Raw genomic sequence first — 6,415 nt, forward strand, 5'->3', positions numbered from 1 at the left:
AAAAAGACAACATTTTTGGAATAAGAAGTACATTTTTACTTAAATAGCACTAAGTTATGAAAGAACAGAAAAACTTAAGAATTGGAGAGTTTCATATTATCTCAAATTAGATATTAAATCTCATATACATATTTTTCTCTTTACGTGACGGGTACTAAATCAGTTACATTTAAAAGTCTTAATTATATTTAAGCAAAAGAAAATCAGATACTTCTTACCTAAGAAAAAGTAGAAATTATATAGAATATGAGGGATAAAGGTAAAGGATGAGATATATATCTAATGTAAATTACATTAAAATCCAAATGCAAAATATAAACAGAAGTGAAATTTTCATAAAAGAAAAGAACATATTCACTATGTTTCTTCCCAAAGTAGGTAAATTACACTACAAAGAAATCTACAGGGGGATACTTCTCTTGATACATGTAAGCAAAAATAAAATCCAGGTTATCTAAATTTTTAGAGTTATAGCTAGAAATGTATAATACTACTTTAACAAAATGCAACTAGTTGAAGTAAGTTAATACAATCATTTTAATTGGTTGTCTGCACACTGGACAGGGCTTATTCCTTTTTTTCAGTTTCTTTGCACAAGTGAAACATGACATAAGATGTCCTGTTTTGCCATGAACAATGCAACCATTTTTAGGTCGACCTTGGCATATCACACAAGGTTCAATGGCATTATGGGGAAAACTGGACTCCATACTTTCTTCTTGTGTTTCTTCCCTCTCAAACCGTCTGACATCTTTTTGGGTGCTACAAATCATGCTACTCGAAGTTGATGGGTGAGAATAATCCTTGCTTTCTTGTGATTGGGAGGCTTGGGTAAATTCATTATCATTTTGCTCAACCCAAGAGTCTTTAAAATCTTTCACTGTAAAGTTTTTACCATCAGGCACATCCATGTTCTCTTCTTCCTGTGTTGAGTTTTCCAGTTTGGTTTTCTCAGGGATTTCCCCTTTATCTTTAGGAAGGCAGTTCTCACCACTGGCAGGGTCCATTTTGTTGTGTGAAGTAAATTTCCAATAGTCAGCTAAAGAAATTTCAGAACCTTCTTCAAATGAATCTGAATCACTTTCTACTGCGTGATGTGCAGTAACTAGACTTTCCTCATCAATGTCTTCTGAGAGTTCCTGTTCTTCTTCACTAAGGTTATAATCTTCTGAATCAAGAGACTCAACTTCAAATTCTACACTAAATTGATCAGAAACGGATGCTTGATCCAACAAATCAGCTGAATGTTCACTTACACCACCATCATGATCTGGATTTGCTGGAGTCTCTGTCAATTCACTGCTACAGCTTCTTTCACAGAGAGCAAGGCTTTCATCAGAGGAAAGAGAAATACTGTCAGATTTGTGGCGCTTTCTCTGTTGTTCACCAGATAATTCATCCGAATTTTCCTCTGTCTCACTAATTGTTCTCCTTCTAGTTGAGGTAGATGGGCTAGAAACCAAACTGGAAGATGAAGGTTTCTCTTCCTGTGGCACTTGCACAGGGTCCTTCTGATCACTCCCACCATCAAGGTGCCATCTGCTCTCACTCACAGATGTGCTGGAATCTGGTGGTTCCTGCGGATTGACTATTACCAAGTTTTTGTAAATCATTGCATATATTTTTCTGTGTTCCTTCACAGAGAAGCTTGGCACTCCAAACAAATCTCCTAGAAGATCATTTGAACAATATACCATATGCTGCTCCTTCTCATCATATAATCGTTTAGTCATTATATACTGGCCAACATAAAATATAATGTCTTTGATAGTGTAAATGTCGTTTTGTGCACCAACAGACTTCAACAACTTCATAAACAATGGCTTTGGTCTATACAGGGTCTCTGGTTCCGAAGCTGGAGGCTGTGAGGTGCTCATGGCACCCTCAGTAGACAGAGACATGTTGGTATTGAATAACCGCGTGGACCAGTAAAGAAAACGTACCTCACGTCTGTGACCACAGGTGTGTCCAATAGCCAGTAAACGCCGCTGCGCCTCACCACATGGGATTTTTCCGCGCTTCGGGCGGGGGGAGGGGGATTTCGTTCACGCCGCCCAGTTTCCCTCACAGGATGCGCGGTAGCCCGACGCCCGGGACCTCGGCCACCACTCTACTCGCGCGTCCCAAGTCACCGGCGCTCGAACTAAGTCCAAAGAGAAAGGAGGCTCCCTGGCGGCGGAAGCGGCAGGAACTCGGCAGAGGAGCCAGGGCCGCCCCTCAAACTCGGTTTAAAGCTCCGTCTTCTAGTCACATAGAGCCGCACACACCCCCTCAGAAGCCGTGGGGCGCGGTGCGCCAAAGTCACCAAAGCGCCCAGGTCACCAATGTGCCAGAGTCCCCTGTGCGCCGGAGTCCGTGGTGTGCCTGGGTCACCAAAGCGCCGGGGCTCGCGGTGCGCCGAGTTCACCAATGCGCCGGGGTCTGAGGTGCGCCAGAGTCCGCGGTGAGGTGAAGTCCCCAAAGCGCCCAGGTCACCAATGCGCCAGAGTCCACCATGCACCTAGGTCGGCCATGCGCCCAGGTCACTAATTCGCGGAGATTTGTGGTGCACAGAAGCCCACGGTGCGCTGAATACCGCTGTGCGCCCAACTCTGAGAACTCCGCGGTGCGCGTTCCCTACGGGTCCGCTGGGAGTGCGCCGGAAGCTAGGGCCCATCCGGGCGTTTGCGCGCGCGCCCCGGCCCCTGCCTGTTTAGGCCATTTTGAAAGAGAAAAGTGGAATTTGCCTAATTCTGCAAGTGAATAGTGATGGTCTCCCAAGTGTTTCTGTCAATTATTCGCTATTCTGGTTGTTTGTGTCTATTTTCTTTCTCCTTATTTTTGTTAAAACCTGAAAACTTTTAATGGATACCAATATTGCATCACCTGAGACAAGTGGAGAGAGGGGAAGAATCACTGAATGGGGAAGTTGACAGAGTCACTATAGACTCCAGACTCTGAACACTTACTCTAACTTAGTATTTTTGAAGTTAAACCTCTTCAATATCTGTCTCGCACCCTCACACTCGCTCACTCTGGCGCTTTCTCTCTCTCTCTCTCTCTCTCTCTCTCTCTCTCTCTCTCTCACACACACACACACACACACGTGAACAAAGTTCTTATACATATGACTTTTTCAAGACTTATTGAGGACTTCCTACTATGCCATTAGATAAATTGCAACATTTACTGCGTTCCAAAATGACGGCCCAGAATCTCATTAAGAAACAGATTTTTTTTTTTGTAATCGTGTAAAAACCTAGCGCATTTCTATCCCTTAGTAACTCACAAATAATAAAACATCTTTGAGTTTCAGTGACATCTATCTCCATCACACCATCTCTTTGGAACTCTAACAACCTCCTAAAGTAATTTTAAATTATCTTTCTCTTATTACTTTCTCAATATCCTTTGTGGTGGATTATGTAGATCATCTAAACACTTAATAAAGGGAACAATCTTCAAGAAAATTGAAGGTAACTCAATATACAAAAGCTTTTTTACTCTTTAGAGAAGAACAATAGCTGCTTATTTCCCCAAGTAAACAATCATATTCAATTCATTTTTCATACAATGAAATCCATTGGGGTTTTGTAAATTCATAGTAATTTCAGCATTAACATACTTATCCAAAATGTAGCATCAAATTTAATACAGTATCTTGAAAAGTAATGGGCTTTAAATATGGTATTATATAACCAGAAATATCACTTTCTTCCAGTTTACCAACAGCAAGTATTAATCAAAGCTTTGTATTGCCATCCACCTTCAGCATTAGTTTAGCAAAATTGGCACTTCATCAGTAACCTTCTCAAGTTGCATGTATAAACATTGGAAGCAGAATTTTTACTGCTTACTGCTGGAATTTCGTTTTCAATTATGCTAAAGATTAGACTGAAAAGGGGGTACTAACACATACTACAAAGATATACACCCTTTACTAACTGCAGAGGTGGATACAGGGGTTAATAATGATTCCTGGGATTTGCACTAAGTTGCTTGCTGCTATGGGCAAATGATAACTATGCCAAATGTGGCAAGCTAATACTAGCAAAAGTCCTATATAAGAGTTCTAAAACGTAGGTTCTTTATGACAAGGTAGTGTGTCTCCACATATGTGTAACACAGGGGAAATACTGAATATCATTAATCCCATGAACCTCCCATAGATATTATGGATGGCACCTGAAAAAAATAAGAGTGAACATTTTAAAAAGCAAGTAACAGGGGTCTGGGGTCGTAGGTCAGTAGTAGAGTGCTTGCCTCACATGCAGGGACACTGGGTTCAATCCTCATCACCACATCAAAATAAACAAATAAAATAAAGATATCGTGTCCATCTACAACTAAAAAAACATATATATCAAGTACAACATGAAAGTCCCTGGCATAAATTCATAGTGTCAGCTTTATTAAATATTATTACTGCTAATAATAAATACTAGCATTTAATATTGTAATTGGTTAATATTAACAATTAATATTAATGATTTTTTACAGAAGTCAGAGGACTAGAAAGAAGATCTAGATATTCTTTTAAGCATCTTACTTACTGTCACGTTTCATTCCTAAAATTTCATAATGAGATAGGTTTTTCCCATTTTACAGATGAGTAAACAGAGGCACAGAGAGGTTAAGTAATTTCACCAAGATCACACAGCTAACTGGAATTCAAATCCAACATGTGCAGCTCCAGAGACTGAACTCAATCTCTCTTCCATAAGAGACTCATCAAGTTTCTGAAATAAGATTCAAAGGAAGCTGCTGGAATCAGAGTACTCAGCCAAGACTTTCAGTTGCAGCTTAGAATGATGTATTCCTTCTCAGTTATGTAACAGATAGAATAAGCTTCTTAGACAAGGATGGCATAAAGATACCCAGGAAAGAAAGAATCTAGATCTGATTTCATTTAAATGACTGTCTGCAAGGTCATGAAGTCCGTTTTCAATAAAATTTCCCCTGCTTACCATATGTTGCACTTAGACTAGATGCTCAGATGAAAGAGGGCTAGAATTGACTTGGTGTCATTGGGTCAATGTGTGATCACTTTGATACCTATTTCTGTACCATTTCAGGCCACAAGCTAGGTTTCCTCAACCTCCCTACCAACAAATGGGTACTAAGAACACACACAGAGAAGGAACTGTCATTTTCACCATTGTGATTCCCTCTTTTAGTATGTAAGTGTTCACATTCCTCTACTGGGAGTTGTACAATGGAGTCGCAAATGTGTTGTAAAAAGGCACTCAACTTGGAGTCTTGAACTCTGAGATTGGGCTCATTATGTCACTCACTGGATAAATCAGTCAACCTTCCTTCCTTTAGCAAATTAAAGGTTAAATGCCCTTCCTCCCTCAGTGTGCAGGAAGATGACTCTAATAACAAAATACATATGAAAGCACCATGTAAACTGTACTATAATTTACACAGTTATGATTATTAATGATTTTTACAGCTACAAATGTACTAAAAATAGGCTATCTATTGTCTTGAGAAAATATTATTTAGGAAGTCAGTTTTTTATGTTGGATGTTATGGCCATACTGGAATAACTAAAGCACCAGATGAAATTACTGACTTTTATTGTTGGTTTGCTTATTATATCTTTCAGAGGTGGGGCTTTGGGAAAGTGATTGGATCATGAGGACTCTGACTTCATCAGTGGATTACTCTGTCCATAGCTGAGTACACAATTGGGAGGTAGTAGAAACTGTAGGAGGTGGGACCTATTTGAAGGGACTTGATCCATAGTGGCTTGTCCTTGAGGAACACTTCTTGTCCCCAACCACTTCGTTTTGTTCTGTTTCCCACATACCATGAAGGAAGCAGCTTTCCTCCACCACAACCTTCTGCCATGATGTTCTGCCTTACCACAGGCCCAGAAACAGTGGAGTCAGCTCAACATGGACTGAAATAGTGAGCCAGTGGAAGGATGGGAAAGAGGGGAGGCATAATGTGCAATGAATTCTTTCAAAATCATGTTATGCACATATATAAATATACCACAAGGAATTTTATCTTTATGTGTAAGTAAAAAGAACCAATCAAATACAAATAAATAGATGATCAAAAGGAAGTCTAGTAGAGTAGAGTAAGGAGAACGGGCAAAAGGGAGGGAAAAAGGAGGGATTATGAACTGAAATTGAATTCCATGCATGTATGAGTTTGTCAGAATGAACCCACTATTACGTATAACTATAAAGCTCTAATTTTTAAAAAGTCATGCAACTAATGCTAAGGAATAACACTGGATTATGGGGAAATTTATATGATATACTGTTGATGAAAATATTAAAAGCGATACATACAGGCTGATTCCATCTTTATGAATGAAACAAAACTGAGCATCTATATTCATAGAAGGAAAAAATGCTCTGCTGTGAAAGAGAAATAACAAGTGAACATGATATTTTCTGATTGCAAGGGAATTGTGGTT

The 6,415-nt window shown here is 39.6% G+C and overlaps 1 pseudogene; it reads right to left on the bottom strand.

Moving 5' to 3' along the window:
• Positions 1-509: 509 nt before the first annotated feature.
• LOC114089391 (E3 ubiquitin-protein ligase Mdm2 pseudogene) lies at positions 510-1,814 on the bottom strand (annotated as a pseudogene).
• Positions 1,815-6,415: the final 4,601 nt, after the last annotated feature.

Source organism: Marmota flaviventris, chromosome X (assembly GCF_047511675.1).
Source record: "Marmota flaviventris isolate mMarFla1 chromosome X, mMarFla1.hap1, whole genome shotgun sequence".
NCBI classification, from domain to species: Eukaryota; Metazoa; Chordata; class Mammalia; order Rodentia; family Sciuridae; genus Marmota; species Marmota flaviventris.